Source organism: Taudactylus pleione, unplaced genomic scaffold, assembly GCF_031769625.1.
Source record: "Taudactylus pleione unplaced genomic scaffold, aTauple2 ptg000333l, whole genome shotgun sequence".
Taxonomy (NCBI): Eukaryota; Metazoa; Chordata; class Amphibia; order Anura; family Myobatrachidae; genus Taudactylus; species Taudactylus pleione.
In genome coordinates this window covers 6,085,517-6,107,339 of record NW_028284734.1, presented here as the reverse complement: position 1 = coordinate 6,107,339, position 21,823 = coordinate 6,085,517, and the positions used below count along the sequence as shown (strand labels likewise).

General features: G+C 43.3%; 1 protein-coding gene across 1 annotated transcript in view; it reads right to left on the bottom strand.

Moving 5' to 3' along the window:
- Positions 1–9,273, bottom strand: part of LOC148509002 (low-density lipoprotein receptor class A domain-containing protein 1-like) — a 36,702-nt gene extending 27,429 nt beyond the window's left edge. The window contains exon 1 of the mRNA XM_088443758.1: positions 9,201–9,273. The gene's annotated coding sequence lies outside the window, so the exon portion shown is untranslated. The remainder of the gene's footprint in view (positions 1–9,200) is intronic.
- Positions 9,274–21,823: the final 12,550 nt, after the last annotated feature.

Sequence of the window (21,823 nt, the reverse complement as noted above, 5' to 3'; positions counted from 1 at the left end):
AATCTAGTGCCCCCAGTATGCAGGCCCCCAGTATGCAATGTCCCCAGTAGTGATCCCTCTTATTCAGGCCCTCAGTAGTGACCCTTATACAGTACCCCCAATAGTGCTCCCCCTTATGCAGCCCCACATTAGTTCCCCTTATACAGTACCCCCAGTAGTGGTCTCCCTTATGCAGACCCTTAGTAGTGATCCCCCTTATGCAGTTCCCCATGTAGTGGTCCACCCTATTAAGTGCCCCCAGTAGTGGTCCCCCTTATGCAGTGCCCCCAGTAGTGGTCCCCCTTATACAGTGCCCCCACTAGTGGTATCCCTTATGCATGCAAGTAGTGATCCTCCTTATTATTATTACTACTACCAGTTATTTATATAGCGCACACATATTCCTCAGCGCTTTACAGAGAATAGTTGGCCAGTCACATCAGTCCTTGCCCCAGTGGAGCTAACAATCTATGTTCCCTATCACAAGCGCACACACACATAAACACTAGGGTTTCTGTTGGGAGACAATTAACCTACCAGTATATTTTTGGAGTGTGGGAGGAAACCGGAGCACCCGGAGGAAACCCACGCAAGCACAGGTAGAATATACTAACTCCGCACAGTTAGGGCCGTGGTGGGAATCGAACCCATGACCTCAGTGCTGTGAGGCAGTAATGCTAACCATTACACCGTTTGTGCTGCCCTTATGCAGTGCACCCAGTAATGCCCCTTATACAGTGCCCCCAGTAGTGGTCCCCCCTATCCAGTGCCCCCAGTAGTGGTTCCTCCTATCCAGTGCCCCCCCGTATCCAGTGCCCCTTATACAGTGCCCCCAGTAGTGTTCCCCCTTATGCAGGCCCCCAGTAGTGACCCCCCCTATCCAGTTCCCCCTGTAGCGGTCCTCCCTATTCAGTGCCCCCAATAGTCCCCCCCATGCAGTGCCCCAGTAGTAGCCCCCTCCCCAGTAGTGCCCAGTTGTGGGTCCCCCCCTGATGCAGTGGCCCCAGTAGTATCCCCCCCAGTAGTAATCCCCTGTAGAGGTCCCCCCCCAATGCAGTGCCCCAGTAGTATCCCCCTCCCCAGTAGTGCCCCCAGTAGTGGGTCCCCTCCCCCGATGCAGTACCCCAATAGTAGTTCTCTCCCCTGTAGTTCCCCCAGTTGTGGTCCCCCCCGATGCACTGCCCCCAATAGACAACATACAAGTGAACAAAAAACACTTACCTTAATCCCCACTCCGGCTCCTGCTCCCGCATTATGGAAGAGACATCATGACGTCTCTCTCATTACCCACTGCAGGAGCTGGGAGATGGAGTTCATGACCGAGCTCCAGCCCAGCTCTTGCAGTGGGCGCAGCAGCCAATGAGAGTCTGTCTGACTCTCATTGGCTACTGATTAACACACACATAGCCACCGGGCTGCGGAGATGTGTGTGCAGCAGCAGCAGCCAATGAGAGTCTGTCTGACTCTCGTTGGCTGCTGGCTGGTTAACACACACATCGCCGCCATGCCGGCGGCGATGTGTGTGTAAATACACCAGCCAGAGCCTGCTTCCCACCCTCTGCCTGGCGCTATTGGGTAAGCGCTCAGGGGGAGGAAAGGGGCTCGGCTGTGTGTGCAGCACAGGACCGGCATTGGGCGCAGGGAAGCCTAGTGCCGGTCCTGAGTATATGTGTAGTGCTGACCGCACTCACAGTGGTCAGCGCTACACTGGCTATCTAGGGCAGGCCGGTACAATGATCGGCGGCACCCCCCTGCACCACCCGTCCCACGGCGTCCAGGGCACATGCCCCGCTCGCCTGCCCTAGTTACGCCACTGGTAGTTGGTAGGCAGCAGCAAAATGTCTAACAGCCAAAAAGCAACAGCAATATAAACCCTCTTCCAGCTCAGTACATTTTATCTGACATCTCACATGTCTGGAATAAAAATAACATATATTCTGCATGATAAAATCTAATTATGATACATTTGGGACTCCGTGGTTCTTTAAAGAAATAAATTATGTTGGTGTCATCAATTTCCAAGTACACAAAATCCCCCTTAAATAATTGCATTACATCTCATGATGCTATAGATTGTAATTACAACTACCTATTTATATTGTCCAGAATAAGACATAGAATCACACAAGGTCTCAGACTTGTCACTAGTTTTACAGTGGCATTAAAAAGTTTTTGCTCCCTTCCTGGTTTATTATACTTTTGCATACGTGTCACAATTAATCGTTTCAGATCTACAAACAAAGCTGAATAAAAGTCCAAGACAACCTAAGTAAACACAAAATACAACTTTTAAATGATCATTTCATTTATTGAAGGAAAATGTTATCCACCTATGTCACCCACGTGAAAAATGAATTGCCCCCGTAAACGTAATAACTGGTTTTGCCACCTTTAGCAGCAATACTGCAACCAATCGCTTCCAATAACTGGAGATCAGTCTTTGACATCGGTGTGGAGGAATTTTGTCCCACTCTTCTTTGCACAATTGCTTTAATCCAGCCACATTGAGGGTTCTCCAGCATGATCTGCCCGTAAGGTCCTGCATCTCAGTTGGATTCAATTTGGGACTTTGTCTAGGCCACTACAAAACCTTCATTTTGTTTCTATTGAGCCATTCAAAGAGGCGGCTTTGCTCTTGCGATCACTTTTTTCCTTCAATAAATGAAATGACCATTTAAAAAACATATTTTGTGTTTACTCAGGTTGTCTTTGTCTTATATTCAATATAGTTTGAAGATCTGAAACAAATAAGTGTGACAATTATGCAAAAATAAAAGAAATCAGGAAGGGGCAAAAACCTTTTCATGCCACTGTATGTTTGACCCTGAAACCATTAAGTTTGATGTGTTGCATACCATGATACCTGTACCACCCACTACCCTTTTCCTCCCCCACTCCCCTTTACCCCATTATCAATAGTCAACAGAAAACAATATATCCGCACAGTGACTATTGAAACTCTACAATATAGTGGTCATCCTTTCCCTAAACACAATTATCAGTATACATCTAAAGGGAGGTCCTTTTTGCGGGGCACTCACAGGACTCATCATATAAATATAACTTACATATAGTAGCAGTGACCTAGTGATCAGAAGCGGGCATATAGCACAGGAGCCTTTGATATTGGTTCATATTAAGGGTGTTATTAGCAATTTTAGGATAGAGCTCCAGCTCCATTGCAATACTATTTACCCTTACAGAATGATAAGATCCATTATATCCCAGTCACCTCTTATATAGTATAGAACCATACATTACTTTTACATATAATGTAACAGTATATATGTATATAATACAGGTAAAGACACACAACAAGTAATAGAAGACAGTATTTTCTTTTAATTAACTTTCACATATAGCATCCACTTGTCTTAATGTTTGTCTCATATTTTGCTTGCTTGTTATTTTTAGTATCAGCAATAAAAGTTATATTTTCGCTATTTGTCCCCTTTTTTTGATCACTAGGTCACTACTACTATATGTAAGTTATATTTATATGATGAGTCCTGTGAGTGCCCCATAATAGGATTACTGTTGCCTCTTTCTGAATCCCCATTATCAATAGGTAAAAGTAAGGAACCGCAACACAATTTCATTTGTAAATGTTTTTGTGTTTCTGTTGATGTAAAATTTGTGTTTTTATATTCCAGGTAATTCTTTCCAGGAATGCAGGACATATGGGATGATGCTATGAGTGTCGCGGTGTAATTACATGCAGCATGTGACGATACATTGTGCTGTAGTATGGCGAATCGTGCAGTGTATACGGCACACGCAATGTATCGTTACTGGTTGGCACCGTCGTATGATGTGGACCCAGCTTTAGTGCATAAAGGTAGTGCAAAGTAAATAGCTACAGACAATCAGGGATATTACTGATTCAGGAGGGAAGATAATTCCAACCACAGTGCTTACTGTAATACTCCAGCCTTTATTACGCCCTAACTATAAATTAAAGGTGCGTACACACTGGACGATATTACTGAGCGATTGCACGATTACAACATCGTAATCGTGCAATCGCTCAGTAATTGTGCATAAATCGTGCACTTTTATGTCAGAAACGGCCAGCGATGCGCGCTCCCGCTGGTCGTTTCTGACATTGTCCATCGCCTGAACATGCAGGCCAATTTGCCGATAACAAAGATTGGCCATGTTCAGGGATGAGGGAGTGTGTACACTGAATGACTGATCGCTCAGGGCAGACACTACAGGTGATCAGGAACGACAGTACAATTACGATGTCGTAATCGTAATGTCTTTCCTATTCGCCCAGTGTGTACGCACCTTAAGTCTTCTGTAACTTCACAATGGTCATATCCTAAAACTGATCTATTACACTCACAGTACCGTCAAAATATATTTAGTGCATATTGTTTTTTTATTAATTAATTTGCATAAAATAAATAAACAAACATAGAAGTATATATTTGACATTATTGAAATCCACTTGTATAATCTGAGATCACATGGATAATGACAACATTATTTAATATTTGTAGATAAAAATATACACTGACTATTTCTCTTGAGGATACATTTGTAAAGTGAAAACATGAGAAGTGTTCATTATATATGTATGGATGGTAGTGAACACACTGAAGTACATCACAATACCACCCACTGCTTGTGCAAACACACTTATATTCTTTTCATGTGAGGGGAGTGGATGGATTATTTATTTCAGTCATCAATATAACATACCTTTAGGGTCTCCTGATACTCAGGAAGATCATTTATACTTTACCAGGAAATTAATTGTGTGTCAGCGCTCATTTACAGGTAAGTGTATGATGGATACATCAATACAACATGACCTGGTTACAGGCAGGAAGCATTCATCACAAACATACTAATAGAACAGAATGTTTCTTGTTTGTTTGTTTGTTTGTTTAATCGTTCTTATTGAGTGAAGCATACAGCAAAACAGTATAATAACCGTAACAAGAAACCCTAGTTTTAAGATAAATGTAAACAGGGGCAAATGAAGGGTTTTAAGGGGTGTGGATAGATGGATGGATGGATGGATGGATAGTATAGATAGATAGATAGATAGATAGATAGATAGATAGATAGATAGATAGATAGATAGATAGATAGATAGATAGATAGATAGATAGATAGATTCTAGTAAACTGGTCAGTTGTGTCCCCTGCATTCCACTAATCTAGTATGTATGTATATATTAATAACAAATGTATAGTAAATATTAAGATTTCCTAATACAGGCGCTGCACAGGGCTGCGATTCTTTAGCAGCTGTTAAAAATGTGGATAGCAGTCCCCATCAGACAGTAGAAAATAAATATATATACAGTAACAGCATTTCTGAGGAAAGGATGAAACTAATATAACACAATTGGTAAAAGTAAATGCATTTATTAAAAAATATAATAAAAATATCTATATAATTCTAACAAGATACAATTGTAAAATAACCATTTAATACACCCCTGATCAATCCACTGTGTGTTGTGATAATTGACTGGTGAGGTAAGTCCTGTTCCTATAATAACCTCCAATATTTAAATGTAGCCTTTAGAGAGGATTTCCAACATACAATGGTGATAATTACCATCCATTAGGCATTGGGTCCTGTATAATAGCATATAGCATCATGCATCGAAAAGTGAAATAAAGGATCCCTTGAAGTCGGCAAAAACCTTTTTGTTGTTGAGGACGCTTCCAATCTTATAGGCAGATGGCAAGTGCACTTGTAGCAGCAATGAAAACAATCCGGAGGTCTGGTTCAGGTTAAAAGATGATCCTTCAATGTCCCAATCAAAGTGGAACTTCAGGGGTGCAATCCCCACAGCTTTATCCGGTCCGGCGTTCCGGGGAGAGCTGGATTTTCTGGTGCTTGGTGATGACATATTCTCCAAGCGCTGCCCCTGCACCCGGGTGCAGTGTCAACAGCGTCGACCCAGGATATTCCAGGGTCGATGCCGCAATGGAAATTGGGTAAATCCTGGGTCTGACCTGGCTTGGACTCGTGTTCCAAATCCCTGGTCAGACCCGGGATTTTTGGTGGAAAAGGGGTATAAGGGAGTGGAGCAATTTGTATTAAATTAAATAATTACTTGTAACATCAATATATTAACTGAATACAGAAGTGAAGGAATATGTATAAAATTAAATAAAGAGTTGGGCAAACAGGTTTGTCAATCAAATGAAAGACTGACGGTTATGCAAATCAAATGACTATGTGAACAAATATGTTATTAATAGATAAGATATTGGGGGTAAGAGCAATTGGATATAATAAGGAGCAGGGAAATGGTTGTATATTGTACTATAAAGGAGAGGGAAGAACAGGTAGCTAGACCAAATAGAGGCACTGTGCAAGTTAATGAAACATGGGCTAGAAATCATGAGTATAAGCCAAACTGAGGAGAGGACATGAACAGGAATAGATGCCGCGGAAATAGATGTACCTCTCAGGAAGAGCAAATGGAACATATCAATCAAGTGCGAGAATCATAGAACTGTGTATGAAACTGAATTAACGACTGGGAAGTGAGTCTACAAATAATACAAACAAAAGAAAGATCTGGAAAACGAGTATGGTATGTAAATGACCTTAAGGAACTGTGGATAACAAAAGCTTCAATGTTATATGATATACTTTTAAAACTCTGTTGATAGCTTATTTGTACTAATTAAACATATTATGATTATTAGTCATTCATGCTATATTCCTTAAAGGATAGCAGCAATGACTATGGATCCCTCTCCCTGTCCTCTTTGTGATCCGTAGCATATAGGCTACAATCTAAGGTGGCGTCAGGTACTGGGGAAAAGCGGACCTTGGTAAATTCCACAATAAAGCAGCCCCTATAGAACCCTATGGGGGCTGCTTTTGCAAGTGAAAACGGAAGACTGCAGCAGATGTACGTATCGTGGGTACTTAGTACATGCGGGTACCCACTGATAGCAGGTGTTTTTGTAGGCTATCCAGCAGTTGATAATTGATAAATAGGCCCCCAAGACTGTTTATTGTTTCTATAAGTAGAATCTCAGAACTTTCTTAATTGCATTGTAATACAATTCTTTTAGGAGGATTTACATTGATGAGGAGGAATTGATGCAGTTAATCTAGGAGGCAGCGTCATTTCTACCTATTTCACCTACAATTCTTTTAATCATATTCTTTATGAGCCAAAACTAGACAACAAATATAGAAGTAATTTTAGAACTAAATCCCATATCTTTTAATTGAACATCAAAATAAAAGTATGATCTCAATTAAGTCATAAATTGCAACAAGTTATATACTGTATATAGCTCAATATCACAAGGCATGGAGTGCTTTCCTAACAAATGTCCATGTATTGTACCAGTCTGTTGCTAATCTATCTATCTTTTAATGTGATTGTTATATGTTTATGAGATATGCCTATGTGACACCATAAATCCATGTAGTATCTGGTGCAGTATCTGTTCCTGACCATGTTTTAAATTACAATAAATACAGAAATTAGGTGATAACAGGAAGTAGCATGTGGATAGATAGATAGATAGATAGATAGATAGATAGATAGATAGATAGATAGATAGATATTACAGTAAACTGGTCAATTGTGTCCCTTGGGTTCCACTAATCTAGTATGTATGTATGTATGTATGTATGTACCTCTGCTCTCTCCCACCTCCAGGATTTTCCCCGTGCTACTGCACACCACGGAAACTCTCTCCCTCTCCCTATTAGACTCTGCAAATCTCTCCTCCTTTGTCCAAACTCTCAAAACCCACTTCTTTAATAAAACCTCCCAGCTCTCATCCTAAACCGCTCCTCTATACTGCTCGCCCACTGTCTCTCCCCTCTGTGCTGCCCCTGTGTGTCTGTCTGTCCTTCTCCTTCAGATTGTGAGCTCTCAAGAGCAGGGCCCTCTTCCGTCATGTGCTTTTTCCCTCCCTCCCTTATACCATCATCTTCTCACTACAGCCCACAACGGCACCGAACCTTTGGGTATAGCCGGTGCTGCTTTTGTGGGTATTAGGACATGTGCAGCAATGATTATATTGCTTGTATCCCATGTTATGCAATGTTTCGTACTCAGGGCCTGATTCAACAAGGAACACGCAGTGAACTAGCAATTGCGATGGGTACTGCGTTTGCAGAGGCTATGCAGACCCATGGCTGAGTGACTGACAGGAAGTGCCGTTTGTGGGTGGTGATGGGGGAGTGGTTGGGCAAACGCAGACGTGCCAGTGCGTTTCAATGCCGTTGCAGGGGCATGCATTAATTAGCCACTGCAATACCATACGCAGCCTGAGGCCTCATAGCGTGCGCTGAAGTTAGCAATTCCTGAGTGAGGTCTGAGCTGCCTTAACTGTGCATATGGGTTCGATGTTACCGATGGTTTCGCTATGCTGCCCAAGTATACGGATGTGAGTGAAGGAAGTGGGCGTCCTCATGTTAGGCTGAGATTGCATTGCAAATGCAAACATTTACATATCACAGCTGATATTAGCAACTGCATTATGTACATATAAGCAGAATAGTGATCCTTGCTGAATCAGGCCCTTTATTTGCACTTTTCTTCTTGTTTTGTTTGCACTGCTTCTGTGTATGTATATACTGTAAGGTGCTATGGACCCCTTATCAGCAATAATATATATGTGATATATATGGGTATGTTATCCCTTTTATCACACACTAGTTTTCTTAAACACTGAAGTGATAAAATTACAGTTTACACTTTATAAGCATTGATATGACACTAGAACTCACCCTTTACACAGATGTTACCTACAGAAGGTTAATCATATATGTGTGAGCATTATACATTTACTGTCTAACAGTATCTCACTCTTACATGTCTGCACAGGTGTCTGGACATGGTGACATAAAGCAATGATGATAGCAGATTCGTTGGGGAAAAGAAAATAACTCTTGTGGGTTTACCAGGTGCATTTAAACACATATATATTGCATACAGTATATTGCGTAGTTTCACAAATTAGGATCAAACTATGTAGTCTCACAACTGCAGAAACAAAGTGTCTGCCATGTGTTACATTTAATATTTCCCCAACAGATATAAAATTATAGAACAATAGCTACAAAAAAAGGTGCAAAATTATTAGTGACTTGCCAAAACAAGGGTTAACAAAATGACAATTAAAATCAAATTACCATTATTAATTAGCTATGACATAACCATTCAATTTTATAGTCACTTTAGAAAAGTGTATGAAAATATTTACTGTACTTACAGACAAAATCCGTCTGGCTCTAGTTTCTGCAGCGTATGCTGAGAGCTGGCAGCTTAGTGATATTACAGGTAGCTGAACCATATCATTTTATCAACACTCTCTTGCAAAATACTGTCAGGCTCCTCCTATTTGACTCACTCACTGCATCTATGCTGAAGAAAATGAATACATTCAGAATTATGTTTAAGTGGCTGCCCCCAGCAACCACACTGTGTAGTTCCACTTCCAGTAAACCCTGACATGTGCAGAGTCATGTAATCCTCAAATCGTAATTCAATATAAGGGCAGTCGCCTTTCATATTGACTTAAGTATGAATTATGTTATGTTCAGAAACATGCCTACTCCCCTAGGAACCTGCCGGAGGCTCCCGATTTTTCGGGTAACCCCCTTACCCCCATAGGTACTCCTCCCTTATCCCACCCACTTCCTAGTGAAGTGGGCAGAATGGGGAATATAATACTGGGAATCTGCGGATCCGTGAGGAGGTGGCAGGACTTAATGACACAACTCTAATTGTCATTTGGCCCCACCCCATATTCAAATGTGCGCAATTTACAGCAGCGAGTCGGTGGGGCGTAATGATGCAAATAGTCCAGCCCCTGCCCCATCACCACTACCTGCATCTCAACTACAGGCTTCTCCTGGAGAGGAAATTGTTAAAGTAGTAAAGTATGTAACATATAGGGGGGAATGTAATAGGGTCCGAGTTTGCAAATTTGGCCTGTTTCTGGCGTATTTCTGTCGAGATTGAAGTCTCTGTATGTAATAGATGGAGAATAGAGGCAACTTGCCAAAAAACGCTCCACTTTGAATCTTGTTTCAGTCAAACATGATGGTAAACTTACATATCGGCAGATGTAATAGGTAGTGAGTTGTAAACTCGTCAGAATTACTCACCAAATAGATATTCCTCAGGTCAGCGAGACGGATGTGATTACACACCAGGGGCCTAGTAACACACATGTGTGGCCTATTAGAACACTTTCTAAAATGATATAAAACTGCATATAAACCTGCCATTTACCTTCTGTGTGGTGGCAGGAATTGCTCTAGTACTTAATGCAACTGAGATGAATTTATCTGGGCTCCTGTGAGTGAGGAGCAGCGCAGGAGGCAGGAGGAGGAAGGGAGTTTAGCGAGAGACTCATCCGTCTGTACTTAACATGTGATAACTTTTTCCATATTGTTAAATAATTGTGTTTATTTGAGGTGTAAGTGAAGTCATGTTTTGTGGTGCGAGAGTTGACACAGAGGACAGTGGGAGCTGGTGCAAGAGGGGACACAGAGGGCAGTGGAAGCTGGTGCGAGTGGGGACACAGAGGACAGTGGGAGCTGGTGCGAGAGGGGACACAGAAGACAGTGGGAGCTGGTGCGAGAGGGGACACAGAGGACAGTGAGAGGTGATGCGATGAGGGGACACAGAGGACAGTGGGAGCTGGTGCGAGGGGGGACACAGAGGACAGTGGGAGCTGGTGCGAGAGGGGACACAGAGGACAGTGGGAGCTGGTGTGAGAGGGGACACAGGATAGTGAGAGGTGGTGCGAGAGGGGACACAGGACAGTGGGAGCTGGTGCAAGAGGGGACACAGGACAGTGGGAGCTGGTGCGAGAGGGGACACAGAGGACAGTGGGAGCTGGTGCGAGAGGGGACACAGAGGACAGTGAGAGGTGGTGCGAGAGGGGACACAGGACAGTGAGAGGTGGTGCGAGAGGGGACACAGGACAGTGGGAGCTGGTGCAAGAGGGGACACAGGACAGTGGGAGCTGGTGCGAGAGGGGACACAGAGGACAGTGGGAGCTGGTGCGAGAGGGGACACAGAGGACAGTGAGAGGTGGTGCGAGAGGGGACACAGGACAGTGAGAGGTGATGAGAGAGGGGACACAGAGGACAGTGAGAGGTGGTGCGATAGTGAACACAGAGGGCAGTGAGAGGTGAAGAGAGAGGGGACACAGAGGATAGTGATTGGTCATGAGAGGAGACACAGAGGACAATTAGAGGTGATGAGAGAGGGGACACAGAGGACAGTGAGAGGTGAAGAGAGAGGGGACACAGAGGATAGTGATTGGTCATGAGAGGAGACACAGAGGACAGTTAGAGGTGATGAGAGAGGGGACACAGAGGACAGTGAGAGGTGAAGAGAGAGGGGACACAGAGGATAGTGATTGGTCATGAGAGGAGACACAGAGGACAGTTAGAGGTGATGAGACAGGAGTCACGTACGGCAAGGAGAGGTGGTGCGATAGTGAACACAGAGGGCAGTAAGAGGTGATGAGAGGGGACACGGAAAACAGTCAAGGGGACACAGAGGACAGTGACAGGTGATGCAAGAGGGGACACGGAGGATAGTGATTGGTCATGCAAGAGGGGACACGGAGGATAGTGATTGGTCATGCAAGAGGGGACACGGAGGATAGTGATTGGTCATGCAAGAGGGGACATGGAGGATAGTGATTGGTCATGCAAGAGGGGACACAGAGGATAGTGATTGGCCATGCAAGAGGGGACACAGAGGAGTAGCTATGGAATAATCTGGCACGGAACCAAGGAAGCAGGAATGGCTGATATACCTGACCAGACAGGTGGATATTTTGCACAGGTGCAGCACAGATTCGGCAGACTAGAACGGAACCAGGGAAGCAGGAACGGCTGATATACCCGAGCAGACAGGTGGATGCTTTGCACAGGTGTAGCTCAGGTTCAGCACACTGGAACAAGCTGGAACTATTGTACACAGGATTAGAATGACAGCAGGATAACAAACAAATATAACCAGAGCACAGTTGTGCTTCGCTGAGTAGGGTCTGAGCTAGACAGATGTATACTTGCACAATTGCAGACCAGAATCAGCAACACAGGAACAGACTGGATATGCAACTAGAGATGTGGATTGCACAGGAGTAGAATAACATAGGAGTTAGTGCAGCAAACACAATCACAACTGCACCAGCAGGATACGACAGCAGCAAGAGCTCAGTAAGCTTCACTCAGTAGGGACGGAGCTAGTCATTGGACTGGCAATGACTGAGAACCAGAGACTGCAATATATAGCCCGGGGTTAACCAGGATTGGATAAACAGTGTCAGATGATACCGGCTGACTCAGCCTGACTAGTGATTGGCTGGATCGTGATCAGATGATCGGGACAGCAGTACTTCGGGGCTGGCTGGAAGTGTGCTGCGGCCTAGCAGGCCAGAAACAATGAAGTCTGCATCTCACAGGGATAAAAGTGGACGCACAAACTGAGCTCAGGGAGTGAGCTGGCTGGCCACAGGCGTGGTAAGTGACCCAGCAACAAGGGTAATAAGACCTGGTTGTGACATTACCCCCCTCCCTCTGAAGAGTGGCCTCAGGACATCTCTTTGGTTTTTTTAGGGAACTTCACATGAAAACCAGAAACAAGATGAGGAGCATTAACATATTCGGCATTCACCCAGGATCTTTCCTCAAGACCGTATCCTTTTCAATGGACCAGATACTGGAGTTTTCCATAACAACATCGAGAATCGATAATACATTCAATTTTGAACTCCACTCCACACTGAGTCTTAACTGGAGGAGACTTGGGAAGCGATGTCTGGAATCTGTTGAGAACAAGGGGTTTGAGAGAGACACATAAAGGAAATTGGGGATTCTGAGTGATGGAGGAAGCTGTAGATGATAAGCCACCAGATTGATGATCTTGATGATGGGAAACTTTTCAAGATCTTTTTCTTGCGAGAACGTCTTGAACTAACCAAAGGAAACAATCTCCTGTGAGGAAAAAACCTTGCCAGGGAACATTGGACCTTCTAGAATTAGAGTTTCATCAGCTTCAGTGTCAAAATCAAAATTGGAATCTAAGTCAAATGTAGGAATCAACTTCTCCTTTTTAGGAGCCTGATATTCCAAAGGATCTTTGAAATAACATGAAGCAGCGGAGCCTACACAAACTATACGATTCAGAGGACTGGAAGACTGAGTAAATACTGCAACCAGGGAAAAGGAATATTCAGAAGGACCACAGAATGACAAGACAGGGAAATGTACTTAACACCTAAGTACACAGACTGAGAGTTTTGTGTAGACTTTGGAGTGAATTCCTGATAAACAACTTTAATGAAAGTGAGAAAATCATTCATCAGTGGATGCTTGGATTTGATGAAAGAATTAGCCCGTCAGGGCTTTGCCTCGGAAGGCCTGGAGAATATATTTAATTGCTTTAGCTGGAATGATACCAGTTGATGAACTGGACTCGTTATTTACAAGGTATTGATGTGCTAGAAGATGGAATTGTATTAAATCTACATCAAAATAAACAGGTGTTGGAACTTCAAATGGACACTTGATGGTCATGCACCAGACGAGGACTTGGAAACTTGAATAGAATCAGGAACAGGAGAGGCAGGAACTGATGAAATAGAAGCTTCAGCGGATTGTGATTTTTGTGCTTTTTTCAGAGTGGTCTTATTTTCAGATATTTCAGAAAGAACGTTCAGACGCCTGTGAGAAGAAGCACTTGATTTAACCTTGGAAGGATTAAATGAACTTGGAGTTTCTTCAGGGAAGGTGTCTTTAGAGGAATCAGATTTCAAAACTTTTGGACCAAATTTTTATTTACTGCGTCACTAAATTCTGGAGCACAGGATCATTACACTCAATAAGTGGGTTAGGCCATTCTAAAGCTTTCCCCCTAAAGTTCAAGAATAAATATCTAGTTATGTTGGAAGGGGTGACACCAGATTAAGGATAAGACTCCATCAAGATAAGGTATTGATTAACCAGTGTGAAGTAATTTGGTAAATCTCCATCGAAGTAGACAGATGATAAAGCATCAGATGAATTCTGTGAGGATGAAACTTGTGATGCACACTCAGGAGCTGAAATGGAACTAGCCTGAGGAACTTTAGACTGGTTAGAGAATGCCATGCTTGGAATTGGCTGTCTATCCCCAATTGGAACCACCAGAATACTTTGAACCCCATCCTGGGTATGGTGCTTGAAGCCTCCACTTGGGTTGAGACACTTGCATCTCCTACAAAAGCTGTGGACTCAGAACACTTAATAGAGTTGAAACAGAACCCCTCCCCGGGGCGACAAACTGGAGTTATTTACTGGGACAAGCAGAATCCGGGCTGAAACCAGAATGGGCAGAATCTGGGCTGCAACCGGAACAGGCAGAAACCGAGCTGAATCGGAATGGGCACTGGAGACTTCTCTTAGGGTAAGCAACTCAGACACCCCTTCTGGGGTTGGCAGACCAGACTTTCCTCCGTGAAATTGGAAGACAAACTTTTTTTCTTTGGACCTACGAATGGGACCAGATGGAGTCCAGAGGAACTTGAATCAGTTGGAACAGAAAGAGGCTGAACCAGACATACGGATGGAACCAGATTGGGTCCGGAGGAACTTGAATCGGCTGAAACCAAAGGAGTTTTGGACCAACGCATGGAACTGGATTGTGCCCAGAGGTATTTGAATAGGCTGGAACCAACAAAAGATGATACCGGGTGGGATTGGAGCAAACAGAATCCTGGCTGGAACAGGCGGAATGCAAACTGGAATTTGAGGAACTTAAAGAAAAAGTTGAGAAGCCAGTATTCAAACTAGTGACTACTTTTGTGTCACCTTGAATCTTGCATGGACTTGTAAGAACAGATGCCCATTCTAGAAGTTCAGATGCCCCTTTAAGGACTGCAGAAGGCTCACGGGTAGGTTTTGAGACATGACACTGAGACTTGTGATAATCTTATTGCTTGCGAACAGTACTGTCTTTAATGAAATGTTTATCATTTCCACAATACCAGCAGAGATGAAATTTCCTATGTAGCTGGTGTTCAGCCTCAGAAAGCTTGGACCACAGGTAACTCTGATGAACATCTTTTCTCAGAAAGGGAAAAGGGGTCTTGGTTCCTAAGGAGTTCCGTTCACAAAAAATTTTTTGGTCACTGGATATGACAAAGCAGGCTTAACTGAATCTGTAGTATTCCTGAGAAGTATGACAAAGAATGCTGGTCAAAAGTCCTTGTTACTGTATTTTCATTTGATGAATATGCAGTTGATCAGGAGCCTGAGTAGAGAATGTCTGAGAACTTTCAGAGAAGGAGTTCTCCCATTCTGGGGTCATGATGCCAGTGTATTTACTAAGAAATTCCTCAATAGAAAGTCCTTGTAGATAGGGGTTAACATGCTTTGAAGGAGTAGATGGAAGCAGAAAAGCCAAAGTTCCATTGGTGGAGTATTCTGAATAGGAGGGAATCCCAATTTGAAGAAGATTGCCCTGAGGGACACCAGGGCCTGCAGCATTAACTGGAGGAGATGCAGGATGGGTAGGGACACCAGATCCTGCAGCGGAACTTTGAATTTTATCCTGACAGGTAGAGATTTCCTGTAGACATTGTGTCAGATGGTAACTTGTCACCTCCAGACTCTTCAGACATCCTGTAATATTGTTGAGGAGGTCCAGTGCTAGACGAATACCTTTGGCTGGATCCATTGGCCAGTAAAAACTGTCACGGTTGTGTTTCTTTGAGAAGTGGGAGGTGTGTATGCACAGCTGTCAGGCCTGAGGAGACCTCTTGACATGTGAATAGATGCTTCCCTGACTAGGAATCGAACCCGGGTCTCAGCAGAGGGATGCCGGATCATAGCCACTAGACCACCAGGGATGTAGGTGTTGTTGATGGTATGATGTATGTAGCAGAGAGAAGTGTAGCAGTAGATCAACCAGGCTGAACTGGGTTGTTACTTGATAATAATAAAAGCACTCTTCTTACTTGTTTCTGTAGTCTAGGACACTTGAGTGGCAGATCTTGACTGAAGTATTTACAAGGCTTGGACTGGGTTTTCTCTGTGGTCTGGGAGCACTCTAAAGGTGACAGAACCAGATACAGACCGGGCAACGGAATGGATGGTAGCTGTGGAATAATCTGGCATAGAAGCAGGAACGGCTGATATACGTGAGCAGGATACTTTGCACAGGTGTAGCACAGAAACGGCACACTGGAACGGAACTTCTTATGCAACTTGAAATGCTGATTACACAGTAGAATGACATGGGAAGTTAGTGCAGCAAGTACAGACAGAACTGCATCATCAGGATAACAAACAAATGTAACTGGAGCACAGTTGAGCTTCACTCAGTAGGGACTGAGCTAGACAGGTGTATACTGCACAGGTGTAGACCAGAATCAGCAACACAGGAATAGGCTGGATATTATCTATGCAACTAGAGATGCTGATTGCACAGGAGTAGAATGACATAGGAGTTAGTGCAGCAAACACTATCAGAACTGCACCAGCAAGGTACAAACGAAAGCAGCAAGAGCTCAGTAAGCTTCACTCAGTAGGGACTGAGCTAGACATTGGACTGGAAATGATTGAGAGTCAGTACTGAGAGCCAATGACTGGAATATATACCCCGGGGTTAACCAAGATTGGATGAGCAGTGTCAGTTGATACCTGCTGACTCAGGCTGACCAGTAATTGGCCAGATTGCGATCAGGACAGCAGTACTCTGGGGCTGGCTGGATGTGTGCTAGCAGGCCAGAAACAATGAAGCCTATGCCTAACAGGGATAATAATGGACACATGAACTGAGCTCAGGGAGTGAGCTGGTTGGGCACAGGAGTGGTAAGTGACCCAGTGGCAGGGGTAATAAGCCCGGGTTGTGACCGCAAAGTGTTATTTCTGAAGTGGTGAGGTGACAGAAGCCAAATATGGATTTAGGGGTCAGCCATTTGGTGTGAATATTGAGCGCGGAAATTAAGAGCATTTTGAGACTGAGTTATTGCTACTGTGTGGTAAGGATAATTGGGATATATTGCAAGTGGAACTATGTTTATTGTACCTTATTGTTGGAAAGCCAAAGCTACAGCTCTCTGGAATCAGGAAAGAACAGCATTAGGTGCTAAGCATATTGCTATTACCAACTGTGGATTACAAATACATGCATGTTATAAATCAGTGATCATCCAGCAACAGAGTACTCCCATGACAGAACTTTGTGTGACAACATAGTAAAATACTGAACAGTTTTAAAGGTTTTTGCTAAATCTGCTGCGTAATAATCTGTGTTTTGCAAAGGTTAATGTGTATTTAAAATTTAAAGTATAGTATATTGAGACAACTAAGAAATTGCCCTATTCTTAGTTATAGTCAAAGAGGGGCTGCAGCAGCAAAGATAAAGCCCATTTAAATATTGGAAAGAATAATTGCTCACTGCCTTTTCTCTACTACTATTGCTAACTACTGTGTTGAATTACTGTATTCTTTTCTGTGCTGCAATCTTCTGCCATTTGTATGGTGATCATTATTTTCATACAGTGACTTGCCCTGGATCTATGTCCTCCTACCCACCTTTAATAAATCTACTTGGTTATTCTATTTACCAAGGCTGTCACGTTAAGTCATTTTACTGTGTGTATGGGGCGAGCCTCTCTGCTAAAGCCTGAGGTGTATAAAGGTTGTGGAGTCATTGCCAGAGGAAGAGCTGCTGGAGTTATTTAAGAGGATAGAATGTATCTTCTGGCGCTTTGTGAAGAATTATGCGGATGTATGGTAAGAATATAATCACCTAATTATAGAATACCTGGCAGGAAACTATATACACACCACACAAAGATGCTATATAGGAAGACTTTATTTGAGAGGTTTATGGGGATAAGTATCCAGAAAAATAACTGCCTCATTATAAAGTCAGTTGCAGTGGTCTAACACATAATAATATTTGCATTATATTAATTTAATTCCTTTGGGATAACCACATTCTATTCATGTAGCAGTGAAAAGACCTTTATCAGTGATAATAGGGCTTTTTAACTGCTGTCCCTAATTCATAGAAGAGGTCACCATAGAGAAATCTGGGCTTTCTCCATCGGTGCCCCTGCTTAGTACACACATCACTTCCCCATACACTAGTATGGGAACAGCAATTCATAGAAGCATGGAAAGCTCAGCTTTCAGTTTTGCTTCTAAAACATGTTTATCTCAGGATCTCGTAATGCCATCTTCTTAGGGGAGAAGAAGAGCAGGGAAGACTCTGCCCCTGCTCCATGATGGAGAGAGGTTTCCCCTCAGTGTGTATAGAAGTGACCTGGCATATGCTGGCCGGGCCACGTCATACCGCTGATGGCCCACTGCCTCTACCCTCTCACGGTCGCAGACAGTTCCTGTTTGCTGAGATCACGATATCACGGAGGACCACAGCTGAAGCCAGGACCGCAAAGGACCTGGATTCCACATCATTTCACTGGACAGGTGAGTATTAATAAATGGCTACATACCACTACTATATATTGCATTCATATGATTATATATATATATATACATACACACACACAGGTGCATAAATATTGGGACATTGACAGAATTTTCATATTTTGGCCTCTATTCACCACCACAATGGCTTTGAAATGAAACAAACAAGATGTGCTTTAACTGCAGACTTTCAGATTTCATTTGAGGATAATTACATCCAAATCAGGTGAACGGTGTAGGAATTTCAACGGTTTCTATATGTGCCTCCCACTTTTTAAGGGGCCAAAAGTAATGGGACTATTAACTCAAAAGCTATTTCATGGACAGGTGTGGGCTATTCCCTCGTTATTTCATTATCAATTAAGCAGGTAAAAGGTCTGGAGTTGATTCTAGGTGCGACATTTGCATTTGGAATCAGTTGCTGTCGACTCTCAATATGAGATCCAAAGAGCTGTCACCTTCAGTGAAGCAAGCCATCATTAGGCTGAAAAATCAAAACAAACCCATCAGAGAGATAGCAAAAACATTAGGTGTGGCCAAATCAACTGTTTGGAACATTCTTAAAAAGAAAGAACGCACCGGAGAGCTCAGCAACACCAAAAGACCCGGAAGACCACAGAAAACAACTGTGGTGGATGGCAGAAGAATTATTTCTCTGGTGAAGAAAAACCCCTTCACAACAGTTGGCCAAATCAAGAACACTCTCCAGGAGGTAGGTGTATATGTGTCAAAGTCAACAATCAAGAGAAGAATTCACAAGAGTGAATATAGAGGGTTCACCACAAGATGTAAACCATTGGTGAGCCACAAAAACAGGAAGACCAGATTACAGTTTGCCAAACATCTAAAAAAGCCATTACAGTTCTGGAACAACATCCTATGGACAGATGAGACAAAGATCAACTTGTACCAGAGTGATGGGAAGAGAAGAGTATGGAGAAGGAAAGGAACTGCTCATGATCCAAAACATACCACCTCATCAGTGAAGCATGGTGGTGATAGTGTCATGGCGTGGGCATGTATGGCTGCCAATGGAACTGGTTCCCTTGTATTTATTGATGATGTGACTGCTGACAAAAGCAGCAGAATGAATTCTGAAGTGTTTCGGTCAATATTATATGCTCATATTCAGTCAAATGCTTCAGAACTCATTGGATGGCGCTTCACAGTGCAGATGGACAATGACTGGAAGCATACTGCAAAAGCAACCAAAGAGTTTTTAAGGCTAAAAAGTGGAATGTTATGCAATGGCCAAGTCAATCCTCTGACCTGAATCCGATTGAGCATGCATTTCACTTGATGAAGACAAAGCTGAAGGGAAAATGCCCCAAGAACAAGCAGGAACTGAAGACATTTGCAGTAGAGGCCTGGCAGAGCATCACCAGGGATGAAACCTAGCGTCTGGTGATGTCTATGCGTTCCAGACTTCAGGCTGTAATTGCCTGCAAAGGATTTGCAACAAAGTATAAAAAAGTGAAAGTTAGATTTAGGATTGTTTAGTTTGTCCCATTACTTTTGGCCCCTTAAAAAGTGGGAGGCACATATAGAAACCTTTGTAATTCCTACACCGTTCACCTGATTTGGATGTAATTACCCTCAAATTAAATCTGAAAGTCTGCAGTTAAAGCACATCTTGTTTGTATCATTTCAAAGCCATTGTGGTGGTGAATAGAGGCCAAAATATGAAAATTCTGTCAATGTCCCAATATTTATGCACCTGACTGTATATCTATAGTGGTGATTACTGGTAGCCATTTCATTTTATACCTGAATAGACCCCTTCATACTGAATGAGGTTATAAGATCATTTAAACCATTGTAAAGGGTTCATCTTATGATGTAAGTGTATTCCCCATAATAAGAATCATAACCACTGATATAACAATTATATTTACCTTTAAAAACATATTAAAATAGCATAAGGGTGAAAGCAAAACAAAAACATTACCACATTAAATTAGCAGTGGTTTCTGTTAGGTACATGTATGTGGGGGATGATCATGCAATGCTCCCCCCACCCAGACACAGCAGTGTTCCATTTCACACAAAGCATCCCTGGTGGTGCTTGAAAAAAATGATCACTAATCCGTCTAAGGCTCAGGAACCAATGGCGGAAACACACGAGCATATGATGGCGCTGTATAGTTAACACATAAAAATAAAATAAATATGAGAGGTAATGTAAGATAAAATGCAGACACCATATGCACAGAAAAGAAAAAGATGCTTCCCTTTTCTGTCGAGACCAGAGCCGGATTGAGACCCCATGGGGCCCTAGGCACGATACTGCCATTTGACCCATTGAGACCACTCTACAGTGGCAAACGCAGGATTTCTAGAGGGGGGTTTCCAAATGCTTGATTTTAGAGTGAGTGTGACCAGTCCATGAAGAGGGAATAATAAGCACTTTTCCAGCTATGCGCCATACAAAGTGTATTGTGTGTCATAATTCCAGCATATACAGGACCAAAGATCACAGTAAGCCATTATATATGGCAGTAGGGCCATCCTGCCTGAGCTGAATGTTTTTATTTCAGATGTGGGCACCATTCCAGAGTATTAGAGCAAGTTCGTGATTCTGGGGGAGCAGCAGAAGAACCTAGCACTGCCCTGGACATACGGTATATGTACATATTGGTCACCTTATTCACTGGATAGTGTATTATTATACAGTATTAATAATTAACCCTATTGATGGTCTATAGCAGTTGGTGTTTTATTACTGGCCAACACATGTAAAAAGATCCACAGTTGGTGCTAATTATTTAATTTGTGATACTGATAAGAACATGCAGCACTAGTAAAATTCTACTTTCTTACTATTCAGCACCGTAGGGTGGGTGGTGCGGCTGGTGCCTCCACATAGGGTGGAATCCTCCAGCGGCACCGGCCACACACTTCCCGGAGGTCTGCAGGAAGAGACATTCGGCAGTGGTGCGCGGCGCACGAAGAATATCGGCACAGGATCCCGCCCTCCCTCCACCCCTTGGAAGGAAGGTAAGTGCTCAGGGGGAGGGGGGGGGCAGAGAGGGAGCGAGAGGGGCGGCAGTGCTGCACAGGGCGCACTGCCGTCCAGGTACGACGCTGTTACTATTTCTATTGTGGTAATGGTGTGGGCTGGGGAGGGGGCTTTCCAGGCAACCAGACCCTCCCTTCCCCCACATTTGCCTATGCTCTATTTAATTACACTGATCACTGTACACAGGTCACACTGATATCATAGATTCTGACACTGAACACAATAGAAAGGTCACCTTGATATATACTTAATGAATTTCTGGCTACCCCCCTCCGGGCACCCTTATGCTGGCCATACACCTACACGGTGAGTGCTGATGCGACTCACCTTACCGTTTCCCTTCAATTGCCTGGCAGTCCCGGCCACACG